Source organism: Xyrauchen texanus, chromosome 37 (assembly GCF_025860055.1).
Source record: "Xyrauchen texanus isolate HMW12.3.18 chromosome 37, RBS_HiC_50CHRs, whole genome shotgun sequence".
NCBI classification, from domain to species: Eukaryota; Metazoa; Chordata; class Actinopteri; order Cypriniformes; family Catostomidae; genus Xyrauchen; species Xyrauchen texanus.
In genome coordinates, this window is record NC_068312.1 from 37,750,102 (window position 1) to 37,759,514 (window position 9,413).

Here is a 9,413-nt window from a genome sequence, read left to right on the forward strand (position 1 = left end):
GCTGTGTATTTATTTGAAAAGAAGCAATGTAGCATCTGATCTCCCCCAGTAACACCAGCATCTGATCTGATCTCCCCCAGTAACACCAGCATCTGATCTGATCTCCTCCAGTAACACCAGCATCTGATCTGATCTCCCCCAGTAACACCAACATCTGATCTGATCTCCTCCAGTAACACCAGCATCTGATCTGATCTCCCCAGTAACACCAGCATCTGATCTGATCTCCCCAGTAACACCAGCATCTGATCTGATCTCCCCAGTAACACCAGCATCTGATCTGATCTCCCCCAGTAACACCAGCATCTGATCTGATCTCCTCCAGTAACACCAGCATCTGATCTGATCTCCTCCAGTAACACCAGCATCTGATCTGATCTCCCCCAGTAACACCAGCATCAGATCTCATCTCCCCCAGTAACACCAGCATCTGATCTGATCTCCCCCAGTAACACCAGCATCTGATCTGATCTCCCCCAGTAACACCAGCATCTGATCTGATCTCCTCCAGTAACACCAGCATCTGATCTGATCTCCCCAGTAACACCAGCATCTGATCTGATCTCCCCAGTAACACCAGCATCTGATCTGATCTCCTCCAGTAACACCAGCATCTGATCTGATCTCCCCAGTAACACCAGCATCTGATCTGATCTCCCCAGTAACACCAGCATCTGATCTGATCTCCCCCAGTAACACCAGCATCTGATCTGATCTCCCCCAGTAACACCAGCATCTGATCTGATCTCCCCAGTAACACCAGCATCTGATCTGATCTCCTCCAGTAACACCAGCATCTGATCTGATCTCCCCCAGTAACACCAGCATCTGATCTGATCTCCTCCAGTAACACCAGCATCTGATCTGATCTCCCCCAGTAACACCAGCATCTGATCTGATCTCCCCCAGTAACGCCAGCATCTGATCTGATCTCCTCCAGTAACGCCAGCATCTGATCTGACCTCCCCCAGTAACGCCAGCATCTGATCTGATCTCCTCCAGTAACGCCAGCATCTGATCTGATCTCCTCCAGTAACACCAGCATCTGATCTGACCTCCCCCAGTAACGCCAGCATCTGATCTGATCTCCTCCAGTAACACCAGCATCTGATCTGATCTCCCCCAGTAACACCAGCATCTGACCTCCCCCAGTAACACCAGCATCTGATCTGATCTCACCCAGTAACACCAGCATCTGATCTGATCTCCTCCAGTAACACCAGCATCTGATCTCCCCCAGTAACACCAGCATCTGATCTGATCTCCCCCAGTAACACCAGCATCTGATCTCCTCCAGTAACACCAGCATCTGATCTGATCTCCACCAGTAACACCAGCATCTGATCTGATCTCCCCCAGTAACACCAGCATCTGATCTGATCTCCCCCAATAACACCAGCATCTGATCTGATCTCCCCCAGTAACACCAGCATCTGATCTGATCTCCCCCAGTAACACCAGCATCTGATCTGATCTCCCCCAGTAACATCAGCATCTGATCTGATCTCCCCCAGTAACACCAGCATCTGATCTGATCTCCCCCAGTAACACCAGCATCTGATCTGATCTCCCCCAGTAACACCAGCACCTGATCTGATCTCCTCCAGTAACACCAGCATCTGATCTGATCTCCCCCAGTAACACCAGCATCTGATCTGATCTCCCCCAGTAACACCAGCACCTGATCTGATCTCCCCCAGTAACACCAGCATCTGATCTGATCTCCTCCAGTAACACCAGCATCTGATCTCCTCCAGTAACACCAGCATCTGATCTGATCTCCTCCAGTAACACCAGCATCTGATCTGATCTCCTCCAGTAACACCAGCATCTGATCTGATCTCCCCCAGTAACACCAGTATCTGATCTGATCTCCCCCAGTAACACCAGCATCTGATCTGATCTCCCCCAGTAACACCAGCATCTGATCTGATCTCCCCCAGTAACATCAGCATCTGATCTGATCTCCCCCAGTAACACCAGCATCTGATCTGATCTCCTCCAGTAACACCAGCATCTGATCTGATCTCCCCAGTAACACCAGCATCTGATCTGATCTCCCCCAGTAACACCAGCATCTGATCTGATCTCCTCCAGTAACACCAGCATCTGATCTGATCTCCTCCAGTAACACCAGCATCTGATCTGATGATGTGAAGGAGAAAGTGTGTCTCTTTCTCTCTCTCACACACACACACACACACACACACACAGACACATTAATAAAGAAATAAATAACATGTATTAAATGAATCGCTCTATTTTCAAAGCCAATGCTCTTATATAGATTGTAAATGGTTGATTTAGGGCCAGAATCCTCCTTTTCTCAAACATTAAATCAATGAGCACACTATCTCTCTCTCTCTCTCTCTCTCTCTCTCTCTCTCTCTCTCTCTCTCTCTCTCTCTCTCTCTCTCTCTTCTTTTTCTCTCTCTCTCTCTCTCTCAGAATTCACTCTATAAGGCAGTTCAAACTTTATTTCTTAATTGCACTCACATTCATTTCAATGATAAAAAATAACATTTATTATAAATTATTTCAATGCTTTGTTTTAAACATATAACGTTTATAAAAATCTTGATCAGTGATGTGTAAATATGCATCATCATATGAGCCAATAAGACACCACAGACTGTTGATGCTCCACAAGACACGCCTCGCGCGCGCACTCTCTCTCTCTCTCTCTCTCCTCCTCTCTCTCTCTCGAGCTGTGATTTGTGCCTTCACACTTGCCGTATTGCAGTGGGTTCTTTCCGTCACCACAAACAGCTGTCGGCATCATCATCGTCTGTGTGCTTTAAACTTGATCATCCCCGCGGATCATGTCCACGCGTGGCGGCACGCGCGAGTTTTATTTCAACACGGTGCTGTCGCTCGCGCGATCACTGGCAGCGCATCGACCCGCACCCGGAGAGAAGGTACACCACAACACACACTGTATCCTGCAGCAGAACTGTGTTGCACTGTTATGATGTTACATGTGCGACAGGTGTCTGACACTGTAGCGCAACATTGTCACATTATGTCGCTCGTTCTTCATTGCAACATTGTTGCATGTTTTGCAAATCCGCGTTCTTTATTATGATGTCAGAGAGCTTGATGTTGATGTTGCGCTTCTAAATAAATGGTATTCAGTTAATAGTTTGTATTTACCAATCGGTATTTCAATCAATGTTACTCAATGAGCTGCATGAATGTATGACGTAAGCTCTGTGTTGATCTGAACGTTTGCCAAATCCATCAACACACTTCGAGTACAAACTCAAACATAAAGCATGTTTAAAATGCATGTTTCATATTTCAAAGATGCTAATCAAAATATGCATTTTTGGGTATCTATTTCAGCTGTAGTAAATTACATAATCATCTGCCCCAAAACCAGACAGCTGCAACAGTTCTGATCTGTTAAAGGCTTTTAAACAGCTGCCAGGCACTGAGTGGTGCCAACTGGTGCCAACTCCAATAGAAGTATTTTCTCTACTTTTTCTGTATGCATTCTGTCCAATGCAATGATGCTTTTTGACACAATGATGCAGTTTAATAAAAGTGTTACAGGTGCAGTTTAAAACAACAACAGCTTTCTTGCATTATGCTTGGTCACGGTGCAAACCCCTGCATGCATCTGGTTTTATTGGGTTCCACGCAGAGCTGTTGCGCACTGCAGGCAAGCAGCCACGACACTGTTTAAATACACTGCGGCAGGAATATTCAGTTACACATTATTATTATTATTTGACTACCTTATATCAACCCCAGCCGATGTCTTTGTACTCAAGTTGAGAGCGTGCTGTGAAGCGACGTGTGATTCCCGTAACAGGTTGTTCTTGTTCTACAGATGCAGACAGACACGTTTTTATGCTCCTTAGAGGGAAGTTGTTTTAAAGGTGAAGTGTGTCATTTCTTAATGTGGATTGATATAAGGAAGGCATTCAAACGTTGGTTGGTTGATTTTCTAGTTTATAAATGCACATTTCACCTTTACTTGAGCTGTTCTATCAGCAGAATGTATGGCTGATATTCACTCCACGTGTGAACTGATGTTTATCGTTTGTGTTTTGTGTCAGCTGCCTGTGTTAAATCAATGCATCTTTTCTGTAGGTGCAGAAGTTATTATGCATGTGTCCATCGGCAGTCATGGCGTCTTTACACTAGATGTCCGCCGCAGAGGCAGCGTCATCGCCTTGGCCGTCTTCCTGGTGGAGTCTGAATTACAGGTGAGATTGTGCTGCCACACAAGGACTGAATCTGTTCAGCAGAGCTCATTAGATAATGAACTTTCACAAGTGACGCTGTGAGTCTGCTAGTACAGTTATTGTGTGATCACAGCTGGATTAGTGCTGTTAGCTGGTTAAGCCACTTTACACACACAGACACACACACACACACACACACACACACACACAACAACTGCCATTCGTCACTAAGTGGCGGTGACGTCGCCACGATGCTTGTGCCAGGCTATGTGCATGTCGAGGCCACGTGAAGTGTTGAACGCCCGCTGGCAGGAGTTCACGGGACAGATCCAAGAGGTGACACGGGTCGACTGACTGAGATGACTGGCTGATGCACCACCTGTGCCCCCCTACTGTGCCAACTTGCTGTGCTTTATCCACCCGGCGCACTGCTCGTTGTTGTGAGACAGACAGACAGACGCACACACACACACAGAGGTGTGCGCGCAAACACAGACAGACAGACAGACAGACACACACACACACACACACACACACACACACACACACACACACACACACACACACACACACACACACACACACACACACACACGCACACAGACAGAGAGAGACACGCACGCACGCACGCACGCACAGACAGACGCGCGGACAGACAGACAGACAGACACGCACACACACAGACAGACAGACAGACAGACAGACACGCAGACAGACAGACAGACAGATTATCTTTTACTCTTTTCTGTTTTCTCACTAGGCAAAACATTGTTTTAAATGGAACTGCTAACCTCTGCCATCCTTATATTAACCCTTGTGATGTGTTTGTTTTGTGCTGACACATTTTGTTTTTCCGGTCAAAAATGACCGGCCCACTAAGATTGTTTATAAATCTCTCATATTGCATTTATTATCTCATTAGATATTTTTATCATCTTTCACAGGTTTTGTACACATCCACATATGTGTTTATTTTACACGTAATATTTCTGTATTTTGTCGTCTAATACATTCATATCCAATGGCCGGTCATTTTTGACCGGGAACATGACCAGTGTAACCAAGTGAAATAAAACCAATAAAAATATAAAGGAAATGGTCAATATTTTGTGTGTGTTTTCAGGTACCACATGTGAACCAAGTCAAGGAATTTTTTTCCAATTGGATTAAGTTGACAATACAATTAGTCCGGGTCAATATGACCGGAACACAACATATAAGGGTTAAATAATGCTGATCGTGTCTGCACACATGTGCTGAATACTGAATTAGATTGAGTTTTATGATATTTCTCTCTCTCAGCACAAAGACACTGTGGTCAGTTACCTGTTGAGTCTGCTCAGAGGGTTACCTCGAGTACAATGGGTGGAGGAAAACACTGCGAGAAAGTGCAAAGGTAACGGATGGTTTATTTGGTTTTATTTTAGTTCTGTCTGTCACCAGAGTACTTCAATGGGCATGTAGGGTTCAAATAAAACTCTTGTTCTGTTTGCCGTGTATGGACAGACAGTTGGTCGGAGTTTGTTTTTGTGATTCGAGATCGAGTGATATCGATGATATTTTACACCGATTCCAAGAATTGTTTTTGTTTGCATGTCTGACAACCGAACTGATGCTTAAAGGGACAGTGCTCCCAAAAATGAAAATTCTCCCAATTACTCACCCTCATGCCCCATCCCAGATGTGTGTGGCTTTCTTTCTTTTGAAGAACACAAATGAAGATTTTTTTAGATGCACCTGAACTTTGAAGCTCCAAAAAGCACACAAAAAGTAGCATAAAAGTAATCTAAATGACTCCAGTGGTTTAATCCATGTCTTCAGAAGTGATATGTTAGGTGTGGGTGAGAAACAGATCAATATTTAAGTCATTTTCTACTATAAATCTCCACTTTCACTTTCACATATAACTCCAGTGGTTTAATCCATGTCTTCAGAAGTGATATGATAGGTGTGGGTGAGAAACGGATCAATATTTAAGTCGTCTTTTATTTTATTACCATAATCACACAGTCGTCCTATGCACATTCAAGAGAGTTCTTCTTAAGTTTTCTGTGGTTTTCTTCCTTTTTTCTTTCTCCTCCCTGCCCAGTTGGTAGTGATATGCATGTGTAAGCGTGCGTAGAAGAGCTGGTGAATGTGGAGATTTATAGTGAAAAAGGACATAACATTTATATTATAGGTGTGTGTGTGTTCTCACCCACACCGATCACATATAGGTTTAACCACAGGAGTCGTATGGATTACTTTTATGCTACCTTTTATGTGCCTTTTGGAGCTTCAAAGTTCGAGCCAGAATTCACTTGCAATCTATGGAGCTACAGAGCTGAAATATTCATCTAATTAAAAATAACCGTTTTAAGTAGAAAAAAAATATCATTTAAAATCCTCTGTAAAATGCATCATAAGGTCATTCTCTATTTTTGTTATTCTGTGCTCACAGATTCCCTTCCCATGGCGGAGAACTTCAGCTTTTGTCTGGTGACGCTCCTGTCTGATGTAGCGCAGAGAGACCCAGAGTCCCGCTTACAGGTGCTCCCTCTCTATGTCTTTCTCTTTAAAGGGGTAGTTCACCCAAAAATAAACATTGTCATCATTTACAGCCTCATGTTTTTCAAAACCTTAAGTTAAGTGGTTTTTAATTGATTTATTTAATTTTTTTGTTCCTGTCAGATTCTGGAGGCTGTTATGGAAGTATTGCAGTCTCTTTTGGAGATCTGCCAGACACCGGAAAACTACGATAAATGTGAGTTCATGGAGCGCTGTTGGACTTTATGCACGCGCGCACGCACGCACACGCACGCACACATACACCTGACTCACTTCCTGTTTCATGTCTGTGCAGTGTACCTGTGCAGGTATGCAGTGCCCTGTCTCCTCGGTGTGACTCGAGCCTTTGGTCGCTATGGTAACGGCGGTGAGCCCCTTGTCTCGCAGCTCTTCCCACGGAGGTCGCCGCAGCCCGCCACCAGCGTTTCGTGGGAACGGAGGGCATTCGGAGGAGATCCTTCAATGACTTCCGCCCATTTTGCCCAGCTCACTGCTGATGGTGTGCCAGGGGACACGCTGAGACGTAAGAGTGCCGCTGCCAACCCGGACACACAGGTCACTACTACGGTTTACTGCATACTACACGCTATATACTGTAAACTGCCTACTCTTATTAAAAAATCACAAAGTGGGCCTTGTTTTGAATGGAGTACTAGTTTACGGTGTTCTGCATAGTAGAGATGCAATTCTGCCCGTGGTCCGTTCACGGCCGGTCACCCGACTGATATTGCCTACTATATGTCGTGAACGTAATGCTAGTGTACTGCATACTAAAGAGCAAAAATAGTACGCTTTGTAAGATCTAAAAATAATAGTAAGTGATGCAGTATGCAATGATACATGTTACAGTAGTATGCTACATTATTGTCACATGACCTCAGTATTAGGGATGGGAATTGTGAACTACACATTGTAGGCCCTGAAACCATCTGAGAAGAAATAGGGTTATTTTGCATTTGCAATCCAATTTAATGTGAAGCGGCTTGGCTGTCAATCAAATAATGAGTCGAGAAAACTCGTTAAAAATTTATGTTTATTTTACGCCAGTTCAGATGTCACAGTCCACATAGAAGTCCATTGCATCGCTTTACAGACAGAAACTCTCTCTCTCCGTGTCTCTTCCCAGCTCTCTCTCTGAGCCTCTCTCTCTCGCTCTCTCTCTCTCTCTCTCTCTCTCATTCATTCCCTGATATATTCACAGGTCAGCTCTTGTAGAAATCATGAGCAGCGGCGACACCCCACATGTCCAGCGGGTCCAGGTCTCTGTCGGTGCACCATTTTGAGAACACAGACCATTTTGGCAGCATAGAGTCTTCTAGTGGAAGGGGCTCTGGCGTGTATGATGGTGTTTATTACTCCTTCTGGCAGAGCGGCGGGTAGTCGTTGATCACTGCGCATGCAGGCCCAGGCGCTCTGGGTGGGGATGCCAGATTGTGCCTTGAGCTTAGAGAGGAGATCTGCTCTCACTGGGATGGGCCCGCGGCTGTCAGTGACAGCTGCGTAAGCTCCGGGAACCATGTCTGATTCTCCCAGCGGGGCTATGAGGAGCACCGGTGGCCGTTTCCCTGATCCTCTGCATTACCTGTGGCAATGGCGAGGCGGGAGGGAAAGCGTAAAGCGAGCGTCTGGGCCAGTCCTGGGCCAGCTGGCGTCCTCGCTTCCGAGAAAAATATTGGGCAGTGAGAGTTCTCTTTGGGCGCTTAAGAGGTCTATCTCTGCTCTGCCGAATAAGTGCCATAGCGTCTGGACTGTTTGGCGTGCAGGGACCATTCCCTGGGGAATATTGTCTCTGGACAGTCTGTCCGGGCCGTCGTTCAGGTGGCCTGGCACGTCGCGTCGCCCTCAGCGGCGCAGGTGGCACTGGGACCAACTCGGTATGCGTTTCGTCAGATGGAAGAGGTTCCTGGATCTGACACGCCCTGGCCGGTTTAGGTAGGATACCACAGATCTGTTGTCGAGCGGACCAGGGCGTGGTGACCCTGAATGACCGGGAGAAAGCGCCTGCGGCGTGCTCGACCGCTATCATTCCAGACAATTTATGTGAAGGGCTTTTCCTGAACTGACCATAGGCGAAACCGGAGAGCCCTGCGCGGACCAGCCCCAACCCGTGTTGGGCCGGCGTCTGTCGAGATGACTTTCGGCTGAGATACAGCTCCCATTGTCCTCCCGCTGATACCATTGGCCACTGTCAGGGCTGCAGAGCTGATATACAGGTCCTGAGTCACCTTGATGGGCTGGCGGCCTGTGGCCCAAGCCCGGCGAGGCGGGTGTTTAGCCAATGCTGAAGCCGAGCATGTGCAGTAAACCCAGCTGAAGTACTGCTGCGGCTGAGGCCATGTAACCTAGCACTCTCTGGAATTTCTTCAGAAGTGAGGCTGTTCATCTGAAAGATCGCGGCTGAGTCAGCTGAACAGCGTCTTGCGCTGTGTAGATAATGAGCACGTCATTGCCCACGAGTCTAGTTCTATTCCCAGGAAGGAAATGGTCTGACTGGGCTGTAGTGAGCTCTTGGTCAATTGACTGCAAGACCCAAACTGTTCAGATGGCTGAGGAGAACTGCTCTGTGAGACAGAAGCTCCATATGTGACTGTGCCATAATCAGCCAGTCGTCCAAATAGTTCAGAATTCGCAAACCCTGACTCCGCAGGGAGTGCGGCGCCGCATCCATGCGCC

At 46.5% G+C, this 9,413-nt stretch overlaps 1 pseudogene; it reads left to right on the forward strand.

Moving 5' to 3' along the window:
- The first annotated feature begins 2,820 nt into the window (after nt 1-2,820).
- On the forward strand, nt 2,821-7,878 carry LOC127630603 (phosphatidylinositol 4-kinase alpha-like; annotated as a pseudogene).
- The last annotated feature ends 1,535 nt before the right edge of the window (nt 7,879-9,413 follow it).